The sequence below is a fragment of the Simochromis diagramma genome, unplaced genomic scaffold (genome assembly GCF_900408965.1).
Source record: "Simochromis diagramma unplaced genomic scaffold, fSimDia1.1 OVJJ01000612.1, whole genome shotgun sequence".
Lineage (NCBI taxonomy): Eukaryota > Metazoa > Chordata > Actinopteri > Cichliformes > Cichlidae > Simochromis > Simochromis diagramma.
Window position 1 is genome coordinate 129,981 of NW_024387419.1, and position 19,836 is coordinate 149,816.

At 42.2% G+C, this 19,836-nt stretch overlaps 1 protein-coding gene and 1 long non-coding RNA gene across 9 annotated transcripts in view; both read right to left on the reverse strand.

Moving 5' to 3' along the window:
* Positions 1-19,836, reverse strand: part of lrch1 (leucine-rich repeats and calponin homology (CH) domain containing 1) — a 108,094-nt gene that overhangs the window by 69,472 nt on the left and 18,786 nt on the right. The window lies entirely within an intron of this gene.
* On the reverse strand, positions 181-15,940 carry LOC120721914. The gene is made up of 2 exons (XR_005693290.1): positions 13,937-15,940; positions 181-7,793 (listed from the first exon to the last, which is right to left on the reverse strand). It is a non-coding gene; the product is annotated as an uncharacterized LOC120721914 (long non-coding RNA).

Here is a 19,836-nt window from a genome sequence, read left to right on the forward strand (position 1 = left end):
CCTAATGAACTCTAGTCCACTAAAGTTAACATAACAGTTACACCTTTTTTTCCCTTAAAAAGAAAAAAAACTTTGAAATACAAAACTGATCCTTCACAATAAAAAATAATTCAACAACAACTGTGGGATAAAGACAGCACAGAGATAATAAAGCAGGCGGGTTTTGTATTTTTTTTTTTTAACAAACTGTTTCCTGTGCAGATGTTTCCTATTAAAAGCCTTTTAATCCATCTGATCCATCTGAAGGAAGTTTTATTGACTTGCGTCAGCACAGTAGACTGGACATAACTGCAGCAGCGTTGTGAGTGTTACATTAATGTGCAGTCTTTGAGGATACAATTTCATGTATTTCAGTTTTACTGAGTCAAGACACATCAGAGCAGTGACAGTGATTTAGTACGGTCAACACAATACTGTGAAGACATTACATATGCTTGCTGGGGATTTTGATTTTGGCATAAAAGAAGTGAAAAATTAAAGGAAAACATGAAAAAAAAGGGTTCTAATAAGATGTTTAGGACACCATGTGACTATGCCTGGGCAATATAGAAAAAAAACACCCACCTTACCATGATAACTTGTTTTGTATCAGTAATATCAATATATATGACCATATAAATCACTATATCTGTTAGGCTTAACAGTTCCTTTTTACTCTTCATTTAAGATATCTGGGTAATTTGTAATTTAAATATATATTTTCTGTCTGAAGTTGAACATAATAAATGTACCATAGACCATTACACAGCTGTGCTTTAATCAAATAACATAAATATATGTAACAAAATACAAAAACTAAAGTTTTGAGGACACAATCCTACAAATATAAAAAGAAATAAAAAACAAAACATTCTGCATATATCCTCAGTACAAATTCAAGAAATGTGGTCTGGTTACGCTCCAAGGCAATAAGTACATGAATGAATAAGGCACAGTGCTTTACTGTGTCAGTGAAGAGGGCAGTGAGGCTTGTACATGGATCAGATGTGAGATTTGACCACCAATCTGAGGTGGTAGTGAAATGTCTCTACACTCTGTCTGGTGTCTCTTTAAAAGAAGCATATGTGCAGGGAGCTGGTAACGACGTTCAGTTACTTTCCTCGGCTGCTTAAATCCAACATTTTCGACTTTGCTTTCTGCCATCGTGTCTTTCACAATAAGGCAGTCTGCAGCAGTTGTGATATCACAGTATCTGTTGTTAGGCATATGTAACATCAGAACAGTTTTAATGCATCTCGCTGTTGTTTCTCTAGATCTCTCAATACCAACTTGGATGACAGTCTAACACACCACTTCAAAACCTCCACATGAGCTGAGATACAAATCGAGCTAGAGCTCTTAATTTGTCAGACATCTCTACCTGGCAAACCAATGTCAGAAGTCAACAAGTATAACCCCAAAATTTGATGACAGCTTCTACAGTTTAATATGTTTTAAGCTCTTTCCGTGTTCTTCATTAGGAACACGTGTGCACTAACGTAGTGTTTCAGCTTCACACTGCATTTTTCAGACAGAACAAGTGTAAGGGCATTTTTAGTTCTTACCAAGCATGCACTGATACTTTGTGCTCTGCTCAGAGTAATCCAATTTCCCCAATTACATAAACTGTTTGAGTTAATATGAGGGTCATGAGGCAGCCTGCAGGCTAACAGAAAACTGAACCCTTTTTTTGTCTATTTTTTGACAAAGCTGAGACACCATTTTCCTTCCATTACGTCTGAGAAACTAAATCAAACAACATAAAATACGAACAACAACAACAACAATTAAAAAGACAGGCTGACACAATCTGTGAGAAATATATAAAGCTAGCTAAACTATTTGAAAGACATTAGAGATAAAGAGCAGTAAGTGTGTTAGTGACGTGAACTGTGAGAGCCCGGCTTGTCATACAAAGACTTGTACTATACAGACACTGCAGCCACTGCAAGAATGTGGAGGCTGAGCAGCTGAGACACGAGAATGTTTTCGTGCCCACTGATTAACACAGAGCTCTGTCATCTAACAATAATACAGTGCGACAACAAAGAGGGAGGGAGAAGTGGCGGGGGTGAGGAAGAAAGGACGAAGGAAGGAAGGAAGGAAGGAAGGAAGGGAGACTGAGGAAATAAAAGAAGATCTAAAGAATGACCATGTTCACATCTGTTTAAGTTTAGCTACTTTTAAATTCATTAGCCTGCTTATTTACCCACCACATAGAGCAGAGCATTAACTAATGTGACCAAAGGGACACCAAATAGTTGTGCTACTCAGCAATTACACGTAGTATATTTACTTAAATTCTCAAGGAAGCAGACTACTAAGTTTGCAAAAAATCTGACTGAAATCATCCAAAAACAAAAACAGAGCATGTTATCTGCCGAAGCATGCATCCAACCGTAAGCATAGCTACAATAATACCATTATTACTGCCTGGTTGCAACATAAGCTACTCTGGAGTTATTATCCACTGTAAAGTGTTTCAGTTTAGCCATCATTATACGCCGGTTCCGTAGACATCCCCATAACCCCAACTTGTTGTAGCGTAATACATACTCTGTATAAATCAGTATTGTGCCCCTACTTTCAACCACGCCATGTAATGTTATGCTGTCACTATGCTTTGTTCTTGATTAATGCTTCTGCTTTTTAAAATGCATATACCAAAAGTAAATAGTCACGTATCTGGTTATTGTTTTGCCTGTCATTCATGAACCAAACTGGTCACCGGAGTTTACAGACTATCCGCGGCTAACCACTTTAGCTAAACAATTTCCTGCAGTGACACTAAAATAAATATTCACTTCAGCAGCACGAAACCGACAAGACAGATCACAAACACAAGACTATCATTCTACAAGCAGTATTCTGCAAGGCATTACATTTGCCATACTGTATTTTTCTTTTATTTTTAACTATCCTTTTGAATCCAGGAGGACTGAGGGATAGCTATTTCTTGCTTGTGAATTGCATGTCTAACTTGCATGCAAGTTAAGGCTATGATTAAAAACAATTGCTTTATAGTTTTAAAATTAGGTTTTGAACACAAAAAGATCACAGTTATAGTGTTAAAGTAGTGGGCGTAGTTTGTTGTTGTCTACTTCCTGCATAAGTCCAGTTTTTTAAATTTTGGTTGAAGACTTATAGCTATTTACATGAGTATGCATTGTATCTTAAGAGACTGAATTTTCAGGAAATAACGTGATGAACATCATCGTAATTTTCTTAACTGTCACTATTTTTCTGGCCAGTGCAGATAAGAAAGATGTTTTGCCTGTGAGCTACCATTCTTGTCAGAGATTTGCTGCATTTGTATTGGCTGAGAGTGCATGAATATGTTTCTCATATTACCAAAGACTGCTGGCTCCTGATGGTTTAACTCTGAATTCTGCAGAGTCAGGCTGCGCCTGTCTGAAGACCTCGAATGTAAAAATGTTCTCTGAGCATGTGATGCAGCTGCATCCTTTGGTTGGACAGGAACTCCTCCCTGTAGTACAGTAATGACAGGCTTTACACCACACACACAAATGTGCAGGCAGGCACACACAAACACAACAGACTAGTATAGAGCAACACTTTTAAACCAGATACTTAGTGCGGCGTTAGAACAAAAGGTGTAGAGTTCAAAACTAGAACCAACACATTTGCAGAAAACAACACAGAAAAGGAGAGAGAGAGAGAGAGAGAGAGAGAGAGAGAGAGAGCGAGAGAGAGGACAGAAAATGTCATGAGAAAAAAACAGAATAATAACGAGGGGAGATGAGTCAAGGATTATACAGCTGAGCAAAAGCTAGAGTGAACACTGAAATAACTCTGTGGTTACCGCTATAACTGTTCACTCGTGTAAACTTTTACACACACAAGACATTTTCACACAGTTTCTAACAATTTGTGGTGATATGTAGATTGAAACATTTGAGGAAGTTGAATCTTCAAACAGAAATGACATTTCAATTCCCAGTCAACTATCAGTAATAAGGTCACTTCAGTTGTCAAGTGTTTTGTTACTGTCACATACCTCTTAAATTTGAATATACATAACAAAATACAATATTTCACATTTTGATGTTGTGTTTAAATAACGTTCAATTAAAGCTGCACTTGGAGGGTTGTTGTGGCTAGAGGTAGAAAATATTTTGCACTGAACTCTGAATGAGTGGTTGTTATTCCAAACTTACTTGATGATTTTATCCAATAGTTCCATCCCACTTTCTATTTTTGTCAATTAGCAGTATACTGGAGCTGAACAGAGCTTGTAAAGTTCTGTGGAGTTATGTTTAACACGAGTGTAACAGCTGGAATGGACAGCAGCTGTAAGCATTCAGTTAGAACGATAACAATGCCGTGTTTGTTATCGTAAAGTAATAATGGGCCCATGAATTTTCCACGGACACATAACAGCAAAAAAAAAAAAAAGTACACAAACTTCAGAGAGCAGACACCAGTGGACTAGACCATGAAATGACTCTGATGTGTAAGACTGGGTTTGAAGGTTCAGGTTAGAATCAGCTTTACGTTAATTAGAAGGTAGCTATGATGGATGAGGGTACGGTACGCAGCTGATGTGAATGAGGGTCCTCAAAAAGGGAAGCACTTGGTTTGTAGGGAAGGAAGGGGAAGGGGTTTTTCTTGGCGGTTTTCTCATCACTTGCTGCCTACAAAGGAAACAGCCGGCTCTCAGACGGGTGGAGTAGCTCCAGGATGCTGAAGGTGCCACTGGGCGAAAAACTTGCTGCCTCAGACTGAGTTACTGCTGATGAGGACAATGATGAAAACCAGCTTTGTTATAGTAACTGCTGCTGCCAACTGCTGCAGCCCTGAAAAGATACTCAGACACCAACCAAAACACCAAGAAACGAATACGCTGATATTTGATAACCACAAACCACCCTTTTGATTTTTGTTCCCACTGACTATTGGACAGTTCGTGAGGAAGGCTGCCCTTGCCTATAGGAAGCAAATCATGTGAAAAATGTCTTCTTTCACCAGCAACAGATTTCACCATTTTAGATATGTGGTCAATGTTGGAAGTTGCTACATCCATATACCGTGTATAAAAGATAGATGTAAGAACTACGACATCACTTCAGTTGTCACCATCTTGTTGTGTTGAAACTGGATGTAACACATTCCCACGCCTTAGTTATTTGTCGATCACAGAGAGGCTCATCCTAAACTATAGCTTTAGCCACCTTTTAGAATAAAGTGGAAATTATAAATTCAGTATGACTCAAAATGTGAACCTCTAACCAGCCTGTGTCCTGGTGGATACCAACAGTTCCGTTCATTTAGGCTAATAAGGCTAATGCAGTGTCTGTGGTGGTGTCTGTTCAGGTCGTAACAAATTCCAGAGTGGTTCAATTATGGTTTGAAGGTGATCCGAATACAATCAGACCCCAACTACCAGGTGTATATTGCAAGTTTAAGCGAAACTCCTTCTGGTAGCCACGAATCCTTTGCATTCTGGGATGCAACAGCACAGTACAAGTTAGCAAGTCACTGTGAAATGAACGTAATATTCTCCAGTGGTCCAGAACACAGCACCTTTGTTGCTCCACCCCAGATACTTTAAACTGAAATGTGTCACTGCAAAACCATTCTTACTTGGTTTGTAGTGATGCATTTTGGTTCACTTAGATATCGCTTGGATTTTTCTGTCTCAAAAGAAACCAAACCACGGGAAAAAGCTACAAGTTTACAAATTCATCAACTGAATTGGACCAAAGTAAACGAACTATAGATATGAAAACACTAAGTTATAGCTAGCAGCAATGTGGTGACCAGAGACCACAGATAGTAAGTGACTAGATAGTGCAGCAACTTCCCTGACATATTAGCGACAAAAACTAGCCACTGAGAAGTTAACCTTTTTTCAGCTTCAAAGCAACTGAATCAAAGTTGAGAGTTTAGAATGCTGCTGATTGACATGAGACATAGCAAATACATCAGAGGGTTATCTAAGCAAGCAGAACCTAGAATGTGAACAAGCAACCACCCATCCATGACAAAGCCACACGCACGCAAAGAGCAAGTTTCTTCCTGTGTTGATGGCCCTTAAGGAAGCAATCTTAGCAATTCTTCATCTGCAACCCTGAAGCTAATAGAGTTACTGCTGCTGATGATCCCTCCCCTGCCTTTGCTTGACTCTTGAAATATCTGATGATGATTCCTACCAAAACTTTGAAGTTAAAAAAAATATATATTCAGGAGTCCCTTGGGAAAACAGAAAAAAAAACAAAAAACGAAACCACATACTAAGAATGCGGTACAGGAAGCAGAAAAGAAGAAATGAAGAAACAAATAAAGAAAGACAAGAATGAAACACAGGAAATAGTAAAGTGGGAGGAAAAGACAAAATAAAAAGTGAAGGAAGTGGAATGACAGGAGCCGTGGTTGCCATGACAACAACTTTCTGCATGAATGCAGAGTCATATCTGTGCAAACATACACGTGTGTGATCCCGTACACATCAGCAGCTGCAGTAAGCGTGTGTGCTTGAGTGTGTGTGGTTAATGTGCATCTTGTGGCCAAAAAATGCTTTTGTCTAAGCATTTCCAGTTCTAAACATAGATGCAGTGTGTATGTGTGTGTCCTCCCACAGGAATTCAGCATGACCTATTTCTCAACCCATGTCCATCTGCCGCAACCTCGCTCACACACATTCACAAAAACAGCCAGTAGAAAACATCACATTGGTTTTAAAAATGTCTATTTATGGCAGAAACACACACACACACACACACAAGAACATTCCTCTCTCTTTAAATTTATTTAAAAATGATCTACAGTAACTTGGCAGTAAACAGTGGTGAGTGACTAAAAATCTAATATACTGGCATGTGGCTCACCGAGTTTGTAATCACACAACGATTTTCTCTTTAATATAAAATAAAATGTTTGAGTATTTTACTGTAATGGCTTTTTTAAACTTAATTTTAAATGCAGGATGCATCAAAATATATAAAAAATATTTTAAAAAAGGATAACACTGGTGTACACTGCTTCAGAGTCTGTGACCTTGACAGCTATAATTTGAAACAGTATAAATCTAACTGTAAATGAATACATAACTGTTGGTCAAAGATTTCACAGAAGTAGAATGACCACAGGCCACAATGCGGTTGGAGTTTGGTGCTGCAGGAAACCTGAGGTGGCAAGATGGGGCTTAAGTTACTCTAAAGACAGAGATTTGGTGATGCATTCAAAAATTTAGTCAAATCAGCGAAACTTTTCAGGTTATTCCAACTTGAAACTTGTTTTGACTGCTTGACCACCTCAAAACTGACTTCTTCAGACCTGATCTGCTGAGTTGTGAATGCACTGCTGAAAATTAATTAAAGCTGTAGATAATAACAGAATTTCCAACATGATTTGTGATAGTTGTTTCCATCTTTAAAACCTTCAAGCACAGACAGACGATGCTTGGCACCCATATATGCGAGCATACGTCTCGGTTAAATTTACATTGATATGCTGCACAGATTGTTAGACTGGATCAGTAGAAGGGAATAGATTTCTGAGATTGACCATTTCACTATCAGTCCCCTGTTCTGAATTCCAACCAATCCAATCCATTTCCAAACTTCTCCTGATCTCCTGTTCAGAAAGGTCATTTTCAAGTGACTTACCTATGGCATAAAGTCCAAACAAGATGACGGCTGGATATGTTTATGCATAAGTTCCACAACCACAACTTCACTGACAGTTGTATGGATGAGGATAGGATAGTATGCCTATGGCTCATGATGGCCCCACATCATGTGCTGCAGCACACAAAAAATCAGTTTGTTTGATCTAATATCAGATTTTTGTACCTGTTATGGCCCTGTCCATAATCTGTTTTGGTGGCTGTTGTTGTCTGTGCCTTTAAGTTTTTGCAGGTCCCGGAGTGGATGAGCTGACGGCTGCTGATTGGTCCCCTGGCCATGTGATCTTCATTCAAATCCCTCACCAGCAGTTGTCCCGGGGCAGCCACTGACAGCAGCAGCAGACCTGACCCTGGCCTCCAAAACCTGAGACTTTTGTGCCTGTGACTTTGTGCGACTTTTCGGAGTTTTGTATATAGTGTGTACATTAGTTTTCATTGTAAATAGCACATTGTAAATAGCACTGCAACAGAAGGGGTGAGCTGCCTTATTTATTTTTCCTTGCACTGTTTTCTCCTGTTTATTTCAGTTAGGGAGTTAGGTGTAGCGCTTGTCTTTGTTTGATGTTTGATTTCACATAGGGTTTTAGATAACACCTTCTCCTGACTTAGCTTGTTTTGTTTGTTATTTTGGCCTTTGTTCACCCCGGAGCTTTATTTTTTGCAGTGCAGAAAAATAAATCACGATTCACTAAGAAATTGGTTTCCCTTTGTGTATGGTTTTGGGGACCAGGGCGGGGCAATACTTCCAAACTTGTGTTGCGTTCCTGTACCCCTAGCCTGGGGCGTAACATAAAGTGGGGGCTCGTCCTTTTTTTTCTTTTGCCGTTCTTTTTGCTCGTTGTGTTTTGTGGGTTGCCTGCAGTTTTTGGTTGGCAGTTTTCTTGTAGTGTTGGGGGTGGTCTAGTCACAATGACTTTTGATGTGGATGATTTTGCACTACAACCCACCGTGGATAAGTTGGATCGATGCACAAAGGCGGATTTGTTGTTGGTGGCAGATTTGTTTAATGTTAGTGTGCCTTTACATGCTAAAAAGGCAGAAATTAAGCAGTGCCTGACAGCTCAGCTGGTGGATAAGGGGGTATTTGCGAAGTCGAAACCTCGGCCGGTTGAGGCGACTGGAGGTTTGGTGGTGGATGCGGGAGCAGAAGCTGCTGCAACCATCCCACAAGCTGCCAGTGGACGGGTGTCGCCAGGGGCGGAGGCTCCTGCTGCCATTCGGATCCCAAACGCTAGCCCAGCCGGACAATCAACAGGATTGGTTACGGAGGATCTTGGGCTCGCCCTTCGCCTGAAGGAGGTGGAGCTTGCGACTAAGTCCAAAGAAGTTGAGCTTATGCATCTCCGCATAAGGGCTATGGAGCTGGATCCTTCCCGACAGCGCAATGTTACCTCTACCCCAGTGAGTAAAATTGTGAGTAAATCTTCTGATTCATTCTCCTCTGCCCAATTTGATGCAAGCAGGCAAATTGCTTTAGTGCCACCTTTCAGGGAAAGTGAGGTTGACTCTTACTTTAATGCCTTTGAACGCATCGCAACCACTTTGAAATGGCCCAAGGATGTGTGGAGTTTGTTGCTGCAGTGTAAATTGGTGGGGAAAGCACAGGAAGTGTGCGCGAGCTTGTCTATTGATGACAGCCTGGATTATGAAATTGTGAAATCCACTATTTTAAGGGCTTATGAGCTAGTTCCAGAGGCATATCGCCAGAGGTTTCGGTCGTGTGAAAAATCTGCCAACCAAACACATGTAGAGTTTGCCAGGGAGAAGACTGTCTTGTTTGATAAGTGGTTAGCTGCAAGTAAAGTGAAGGACTTTGCTCAGCTAAGAGAATTGGTCCTGCTGGAGGAATTCAAAACGTGTCTTCCAGAAAATGTTGTGGTATATATCAATGAGCAAAAGGTGGATTCGTTGTCTAAAGCTGCTGTTCTCGCAGATGAGTTTGTGTTGACCCATCGCGTTACGTTTTCAGCTGTGCGCCATGACTGTGCGCCGTTGTCTAAACCTGCGAGGAGTTTGAGGGTTTCTCCTAAGCGTCAAACGCGCCCTGATCAGGTCCCCATGACTGTCCGAGAATGCTTTTATTGCCATGATACTGGCCATCTCATTGCCAATTGTCCGTCGCTCCGTCGCAAAGAGCAAACTCACACATGGAAAAAGCCAAAAAGCGTTGGTTTTGTTCAGTCGGTTCCTACTCCTAATCCCGTCAGTGATGAACCAGGAAATGACAGTCTTGACAGCAGTTACCGACCATTCATTTCACAAGGGTTCGCCTCACTGACTGGAATAGAGAAGGATCACGTGCCGATTGTAATTTTGCGCGACACTGGGGCTGCCCAGTCTCTCATTTTGGAAAGCGCGTTGCCTTTTTCAAGTAACTCATTTTGTGGTGCTGATGCTCTCGTGTGGGGAGTGAAAATGAGTGTGTTACGAGCTCCGCTGCACAGAGTCTTCCTACAGTCACCTCTAGTTTCGGGCCCGGTAACAGTTGGGGTGCGCGCTCGCTTGCCCGTGCAGGGGGTTACTATGATTCTGGGGAATGATCTAGCCAATGGAAAAGTTTTCCCGATCCCTGAAGTAATTGAAAACCCCGTCGATGATTTTGTTTTTGTTTCTGAGCCTGCTGCTGACAGTCTGCCCTCTGTTTTTCCTGCCTGTGTTGTCACACGCGCCCACAAGCGCAAATATGGTGATGTTGACTTGTCTGACTCTTTTCTATGTTCTGAAGCTGTTCCTGAGAATGCTGAACTACCTGTGGAAAAAGCCGAAAAATGTGTGTCTGATAAAATGCTACCCGCTACACCTGACCTGTCTTTTGAGGTAAACAAAACAGATTTCATTCATGCGCAACAGAATGACCCGACTTTGGCCAAATGTTTCCTCGCCGCGAATTCAAGCGATCAGAATCCCCGTGTCTACAGCATTGAAAATGAGGTGTTAATGCGCAAATGGCATCCTCCCTCATCTAGTGATCTTGGCTGGAATGTATTTCAACAAGTGGTTGTACCGCAAAGATTCCGACCCCAAGTGCTCAGCCTCGCACATGACAGTTTCTCTGGACATTTAGGAATTAGGAAAACTTACCATCGTATTCTGCGTCACTTTTTCTGGCCAGGTTTGAAGTCTGATGTGACCAAGTATTGCCGTTTTTGCCACGTTTGCCAGGTCAGTGGAAAACCCAACCAGGTTATTCCTCCCGCTCCATTGCATCCAATCCCGGCTTTAGGGGAACCATTTGAGCACATAATCATCGATTGTGTAGGTCCGCTTCCAAAAACAAAGTCAGGACATCAGTACCTCTTGACTTTAATGTGCGCCGCCACACGCTTCCCCGAGGCTATTCCGTTACGCACTATCAAAGTCAAAGCCATTGTCAGAGCACTAGTAAACTTTTTCTCCACTTTCGGTTTGCCGAAATCAGTTCAAACGGACCAAGGGTCTAACTTCATGTCCAAGATATTCGCTCAGGTCTTAAAATCGCTATCCATCAAGCATCGAAAATCCAGTGCATATCACCCCGAATCACAGGGTGCGCTTGAGCGTTTCCACCAGACTTTAAAAGCCATGATGAGGAAGTTCTGCCTCGAGTCAGGAAGAGAGTGGGATGAGGGTCTGCCACTTCTTCTTCTAGCGGTAAGGGAGAGTGTGCAGGAGTCCACAGGTTTCAGTCCCGCAGAACTGGTGTTTGGACACACAGTGCGTGGTCCCCTGCGGCTGCTTAAAGAGAGATATCTGTCCGACACAGCTACCCCCGAGCAGAACGTATTAGACTACGTAAGTTGTTTTAGGGAGCGTCTGCATAAAGCATGCGAAATTGCACGCGAGGCTCTTTCCGCGTCTCAGGAAAAAATGAAAAGGAAATTCGACAAAAAGTCCGTGCAGAGAAAATTTGAAGTGGGTGAGAAAGTGTTGACTTTCCTACCCGTTCCTGGATCCTCCCTCCAGGCAAAGTTCTGTGGGCCCTATACGGTTCAAGAGAAACTGAGTGACACAGATTATGTTATAGGTACCCCAGACCGTAGGAGAAAGCGTCGTGTGTGTCATGTTAATCTGATGAAGCCTTATTTTGTTCGTGATGCAGGTGTAAACTCCTCCTCATCCCCCGCTGCGCTGTCTGCCGTGCCGGTAGTTGTGCCAGCATCCCCGTCTCAGTATAGCCCGGAAAGTGATGGCTTAGCTTTCGTTTGTGCTGAGGGTTGCTCCCGACTCAGAAACTCTGAAATATTGGATGATTTGAAATCCCACCTAAAACATTTAGATGAGGCTGCCCACACCGATGTGTGTTCTCTGATCAATACTTACCCATCTCTGTTTGCTGACACTCCATCTCGCACTACTGTCCTCGAACATGACATAGATGTAGGTGACCACCCTCCGATCAAACAACACGCTTATCGTGTGAACCCTACCAAACGTACACTTTTTCAGCAAGAAGTTTCCTACTTGCTGGAAAATGGTCTTGCTGTCCCTAGTTCGAGTGCCTGGAGTTCCCCATGCCTTCTTGTGCCGAAGGAAGACAAAACTCCACGTTTTTGTAGTGATTTTCGAAAAGTGAACAGTGTGACCAAACCCGACTCCTACCCTCTTCCCCGCATGGAGGATTGTGTTGACAGGGTTGGCTCCGCAAAGTTTGTCACCAAACTGGACTTATTAAAGGGTTATTGGCAAGTTCCCCTCACTCCGCGTGCATCTGAAATTTCTGCTTTTGTCACTCCTGATCACTTCCTCCAATATACAGTCATGCCTTTTGGCCTTCGAAATGCCCCTGCCACATTCCAACGCCTTATGCACATTGTCTTAGGTGGTGTCGCAAACTGTGAAGTGTACTTAGATGACATTGTAGCCTATTCAGAGACTTGGTCAGAACACCTTGGAACACTCATGGAGATTTTTGAAAGATTAAAAGAGGCATCCCTTACCCTAAATCTTGCCAAATGTGACTTTGGTAAGGCCACTGTAACTTATCTAGGGAAGCAGGTGGGGCAGGGACAGGTGCACCCCCTGCTGGCTAAAATCCAGGCTATCCTAGATTTCCCTGTGCCTAGCACTAGACGTGAATTTCGCCGGTTCCTTGGAATGGCCGGCTATTATCGTGGCTTCTGTAAGAATTTTGCAGATGTAGTTGCACCTCTCACTAGTCTCACAAGTGTGTCAAAACCATTCGTATGGTCCCCTACATGCCAGAATGCTTTTGAGTCTGCCAAAGCTCTCCTCTGCAGCACACCAGTACTTGCCGCCCCTGTTTTCACACATCCGTTTAAACTTGAGGTGGATGCCAGTGCCAACGGTGCAGGTGCGGTGCTGTTGCAGGAGGATGGGCAGGGTGTTGATCACCCGATTGGTTACTTTTCAAAAAAATTCCAATCCCACCAACAGAAATACAGTACCATTGAAAAGGAAGCTCTCTCTCTTTTGCTTGCTCTACAGCATTTCGAGGTCTATGTCGGTTCCAGTTCAGCACCTGTCATTGTGTACACAGACCACAACCCCCTCGTGTTTTTGGCCCGAATGCAAAATTCTAACCAAAGGCTCATGAGATGGTCCCTCTTAGTACAGGATTTCAATCTGGAGATCCATCACAAAAAAGGGACAGAGAATGTACTGGCAGATGCACTGTCACGTGGTTTTCGGAACCCCTAAGCGCCAAACATCTTTAGGGGAGATGTTTGGTCTTGGGAAGGAGGGTGTTATGGCCCTGTCCATAATCTGTTTTGGTGGCTGTTGTTGTCTGTGCCTTTAAGTTTTTGCAGGTCCCGGAGTGGATGAGCTGACGGCTGCTGATTGGTCCCCTGGCCATGTGATCTTCATTCAAATCCCTCACCAGCAGTTGTCCCGGGGCAGCCACTGACAGCAGCAGCAGACCTGACCCTGGCCTCCAAAACCTGAGACTTTTGTGCCTGTGACTTTGTGCGACTTTTCGGAGTTTTGTATATAGTGTGTACATTAGTTTTCATTGTAAATAGCACATTGTAAATAGCACTGCAACAGAAGGGGTGAGCTGCCTTATTTATTTTTCCTTGCACTGTTTTCTCCTGTTTATTTCAGTTAGGGAGTTAGGTGTAGCGCTTGTCTTTGTTTGATGTTTGATTTCACATAGGGTTTTAGATAACACCTTCTCCTGACTTAGCTTGTTTTGTTTGTTATTTTGGCCTTTGTTCACCCCGGAGCTTCATCTTTTGCAGTGCAGAAAAATAAATCACGATTCACTAAGAAATTGGTTTCCCTTTGTGTATGGTTTTGGGGACCAGGGCGGGGCAATACTTCCAAACTTGTGTTGCGTTCCTGTACCCCTAGCCTGGGGCGTAACAGTACCTGTGAACTGAAGACTCCAGACCACTGTTTGTTCCTGCCGACTTTAAACCGTGGCTGTCCCACATATTTCTGACAGTGCCCGCTGGTGACGGTAAACGCCTAAAGCAGTCGTGTGCTGTGACTTTACACAAAGGCAAGCAGAGTTGATGCAAGCCCTGCTTGCCTTGCTTGTCCTAAGAGAGCTTCACTGAGCTAAAGTACGGTATGTAGACAACAGTCTGCAAATCTGTGTGCTGTCTCTGCATAGAACTGCGACTTTCCACTGCTGCTCATCTAGATAAATGGACTAACCTTACTGGTTCACAGAGTTTCTTTTTTGTCATTTTTCTTTTGTTTTTCACTTCTTTAATAGTGCGCTCAGAATTTGCACTTGTACTTTTACACCCTGCAACACAAATCACGTTCTCGCTGCCAAAATGATATGCATGCAAAAACACTGAAAAAGGAAAGACCGAGCAGTACCTACTGAAACAACAGGATGTAAACTTCCTGTTTGCATCCTTCAACATATTATGGAAGCTGCATTCATCTATGTAAATAGAAATCAAGGAAATAACAGCAATGGTGGTGCCAAAGTCCATAAATATTTCCTATTATGATGCCCAGGACACAAACATGCAGCACCAAATCAATGGAAGATTCACATATAAAATCATTGTTCCCTGCTGTCACTTCCCACCATTTTAAAAATTAACTGAGAAGTCCCCTTAAGGTTACAGTGAAAACAAATCTCCTGAAGAGTAATTTTGGCTTTTCAGCTGGATCCTCCTTAAGGGATTTGGTGACTGAGAGAATGTGTTCACGCATTAAAAAGAAAAAGGAAATGAGACTTTGTTTGGGGGTCCATGCCACTCCCCCTCCTGCCTGGTCACCCGTTCCCTTTGCTCCATTTGTCTCTGAATCTCTATGTTTTGTTCTCCAGAACAACCGAAACGACTGTTACATAACAGAGCCCAAGCAGTCCAAATGAACATCCACCCACATCAACTCTGAGAACAGTCATGTTCAGCGTGCAAAAGGGCTTAATTCCTTTTAAGGACAAAGCAGACCTAAAAACAACAATCTGTGTGTTTGTTTTTTTGTGCCATAATTCACTCATGCGACAGTGGGGGACAATGTTTCATCGTCCTGCTGCTTCGGCGCTTGCCGTCTCGCTTCTCTGCCTATCTGGAAGGAAAAGTAGGACCAGGGGAAAACACCCTAAAACTTCAGTCTGCTGCTTTATCATGTACGAACAAGCCCACACACACACACACACACTGACCTAACTTGGGTCCACAGTATTACATAATTAAGTCCTTAGAAAAATAATATGACACAGTCCATGTTGTAATGTTAATGGTCGAGCAGTGAAGTGAAATGATTTGTGAATTAGCAACATTTACATGCAAGTTTGACCTTCTGTGTCCACTGTCAGTTCTGTAATATTACAAATTCTATAGTGCACCAAATGGAGTCATTTAAAGTAAGTCTTTTTAACCACTGTGCCCTACTTACTGGGTGATGACACTTCCTGTTTAACTGTTGAGACCAAAGTACTACCTTTGGCATAGTCGGTTATCCTGAGTTCAGAATATACGATACTGTTTGTCTGATATCATTAGTGTCACATTAGTGTAAATAGAGGCCAAATCCTATGAATGCACCTATTCATATGCCCTCTATTGATACTGGCACACTAAATATAGCCAAATCAAAGGGGGGTGTAAAAGCAACGAAAACCAAATAAAACAACTGAAACATGACACCTCCCCTATTGATCAAATTATTGTTTAGATCGCTACTGGCCTATAATCTCACAATTGGTGCATTCCTAATAAACTCCTGCCGTGTTTTGACCGAGGGAGGGACATTGCAAGTTTGTCCCAACTGCAGCTTAGCAACAAAGAGAAGGAAAGTTTTATGTTACTAATAGGGCTGCCACAAACGATTATTTTGATAGTCGACTAGTCACCGATTATTTTTGTGATTAGTCGACTAATCAGATCATGCATCCATTGGACGTACAGCGTACAGCTTATTGCACCAGCATGCATCTGCTCTTATATAACTATCATTAGCTTAAAGCTTTAAGTGTTTAAGGTATGTGCTAACTAAAAATAAAGACAAGATGATAGTTTATTAAATTTTAATGAAATCTGCAGATTGTTTCGGTGAAGTTTAATAAACTCCTTGCTATCTAAAATATAACGGGACACCGGAGTATATTCTCGTGCATCTCACACTTCTGATAATCAGCTGTCTGCTTGACGTTTATTCAGCTGTGTAAAAACTATAACTTTAATCTCAGCCAAACCGATTTACTCAGGAACAAATAAAATACTACAAAAAGCCAAACAATAACATTTTTAAGTTATCTAAGTGACTTATATATGTTTAATAGGGGTGCAACGATATTCGTATCGATATTGAACCGTTCGATACAGTGCTTTCGGTTCGGTACGCGTATGTATCGAACAATACAACATTTGTAATTTATTTTATCAACTTTCCTTCTGACGATGCTGTCTGTGTTGAGCGCTCAGTGAATCTGCGTTCGACTACTCCGCCTAGGCTGCACTGTCGAGCGCAGATCCACTGAGCGCTCAACACAGACAGCATAGTCAGAAGGAAGAGCGCAGGGCAAGCTAGCAAGATAGAAGTTAAGCTCTCCTTGCAACATGGACCTCCCCCACCCTCATTCAGATCTGGCGTTTGGAATTATTTTGGTTTTCATGTGACGTATGACCCTGAAGGTAAGCGAGTCATGGACTAAAGTAAAACAGTATGTTGGATGTGCCATGCAATGCTCAATTACATGGGTGGGAGCTAGTGTATTAGCGCAGTTAGCTCGTTAACGTGTTGGCCGTCTAGCCCCATGCACGGGGCGATCGGCGGTAGCTCGTTAACGGAGATTTGCCGTGTTGTGGCGTTAACGTCATTTCAACGAGATTAACCTGACAGCACTAGTGGGAACACAACGAATATGACTGCACATTTACGCCGACATCATCCTAGTGCAAAGACAAAAACAACAAGCACGCATGCTACAAACTTTACCCGAGTCATTTAGACAGCCGTTAGCACATGATTCTCCTTATGCTGCTGAGAATATAGCCCAGAAGAAGCGGATAGTATAGCTTTTATTTTGGAAAGAGACATTTCTCTGTAATAAACTCTCTTTTCCAAAGATGAGTGATTCCTCAATCAGATACAGGGCTTGCAATATCGCTAGCCCGACGTCCTGGAGCTAGCGATTTTTTTAGTCGGGCTACCATCTCTTCCCTGCCCTGTCGGGCTATTGTAGGAAGGAAAAATATATGTCAATGCTTTTGCATTCTTTCAGAAATGTAGCTGGGTAATTATGTCATTGGCATCGGTGAGCCACTGTCAATATGTGACATATTGAAATCGCATTTGAATTTGCGCTTGTTTTTTGCTTTCACTTTGCAGTCGCGAACTGTGTATAGAGAGCGACAGCACTGATTGGTGAGTGATGATAATTTGCGCACCAATTCCTCTGACATAGTCTTATCAATCGTTAGCTTACTATGCAAACATGACAAGTGAAATCTCCCGCAAGCTTAAACATGTGAGAGGTTGATCGCGCAGAGAATCGCTGAGCTTATGTGAGTGCGTGTGTAAAAGCAGCAGGATTTATATTTCAGTTCTGCTGAGCCAAATAAGACAGGTCAGGGTGAAGAAGTGACAGCCAAAGAAAAGCTTACCACAAAACGGAGAAGTTATGACAAATCAGACTATAAGGCAAAAAGAAAGTGCAGCTTTATGGTTTCATGGACAAAATAATTTCTGTGGCTGCAATATGATGAGCTAAATAACCAGGGCTGCACATAAGTGGTCTGCAGGTGCGCATTCGCTGTCAAAATAAAAAACACGCACAAGGGTTAGGGTTAAATTTAAAAACTGTACTTTTGAGTTAAAATATATATTTATAATTTTAATAAATGACAAATTAAAAAGGCATGAACATTTTTTTTGTATCGAAAAAATATCGAACCGTGACACCAAAGTATCGAACCGAACCGAACCGTGAATTTTGTGTATCGTTGCACCCCTAATGTTTAACCTGAGTAGCGAAAGACGGCGGTGGGTTTGAAAACGATTTGCTGGGAGTCCGGTGTTCTCACGGGCTCTAGTGAGCCTTGCCCCCGGCTAGCTATCGAGCTAGTGGGTAACAGACGTCTCCGAAAACGTCGGAGCGCTTTTGAAAATATGTGGTGTCTTGATAAACCGAGCAGATATTTGAGGTTTACACAGCTACATTCTCGCCTGAAAATATGTTAAACTTTTATTTTGTGACCCAGAAAGAATAATAAGAGTAATATTAAAACTAACTAGCTGCCGCCATTGTTGGAAACTGAGCTGGGCTGCGCTATGAATTCTGGGACACAGCTTCTTCTTCTTCTTCGGGGCTTAACGGCAGCTGGCATCCTTGTACATGCAGTGCTGCCATCTTCTGTTTCAGTCCGTTATTACACTCTTAAATCCTACTGCTTATTCCTGCGTCTTTTGTGATCTTACAAAGCTTCAAACGACATGTCGAATATTAAATTAGTCGTCGACGATTTTGATAGTCGACGTAGTCGTGACTAGTCGACTAATCGTGGCAGCCCTAGTTACTATGCTCACATTCAGTCATATCTATGCAAGTTCACATGTTGACACAAAGCCGAGGCAATATATACACTCCAAGACGCTAGCCTGTTTTAATCAGTATACTTTGGACTAAGTACAACAACTCTTTTGCACAGACCAGTAGGAAAATGTACCGCCTCTGAGCTTTTGTGTGTGTGTGTGTGTGTGTGTGTGTGTGTGTGTGTGTGTGTGTGTGTGTGTGAGAGAAGCTGGGGGATCTGTCTGTCTGACCCAGTGACCAGCTGACAATCACAGATTAGTATTTAGATTTAGGGAGTTGGTGTGATTATTGTCAGGGCAGACAGGGGAGTAAAAGTGACAGTCAGTGATGATTACAAATACACTGTATGTGACTCTTTTTTTTAAATCCAAACCAATGCTGACATTTCACTGATTTCAAGAAACAAACTGTCCAACAGTTGTCATTCATTGTGTATTATTATTTTTTCCTACCAAAGTTTCTCATTTGAAAGCCAAGATGTGCAAATTATTTTCATGGAGAAGCTTCAGACACAAAAACCCACTCAAATTTGTTTCAATAAGTCAAAAACAGACCCTACACTTAAAAAAAATACATAGAACAGAATAAAAAAAACCCAGATAAACACTGAAAGTCTCGAACAATCAAAAAAAGAGAGGTTTTACTTGTTTTACAAAAAAGGGAGGAGAGAGATAGAAGCGGAGATTTTACAGTAAAGATGAACTCAGACAGTGTGAGAGATGGTGAGGGGAAAAAATGTTACCTTTAAAAATAGCGAGAAAAAAGGAACATGGAGGAAGAAGGGGAAGAGAGCTGGCAGGCAGGGACATTAACAGGATTAGTGAGGGGGAGTTTCCTCAAACTGGCAACCCACCAGGCACACTGTCAACACATATACACACACACGCACACTCACACTCATCATCATCATCAAATGCAACAACAAACCCCCCACTACTGACCCACATCTTTCTCTGCTGTCGGCATATCACTAAACTGTGAGGCCAAGTGTGTGTGTGTGTGTGTGTGTGTGTGTGTGTGTGGCCACTGGCAGGGCTGCAGGGGATGGCATGCTTACAAAACAGCACCCACTCCCACCAAAACCCTGGCACACTGACACACAGACATGATTCCTGGCATTGTAGAAATGTTAGGTTATGAAGCCTTCAAATTCAAAATACTACAACTGCAGGGAGCGTCCAGGGAGGGGCTCTGTCCCTCACAGAAAACTGATTTCCTTAGTTAGCATCATTAGCTTAATGATGCCGTTTTCAGCTTGGAAAAA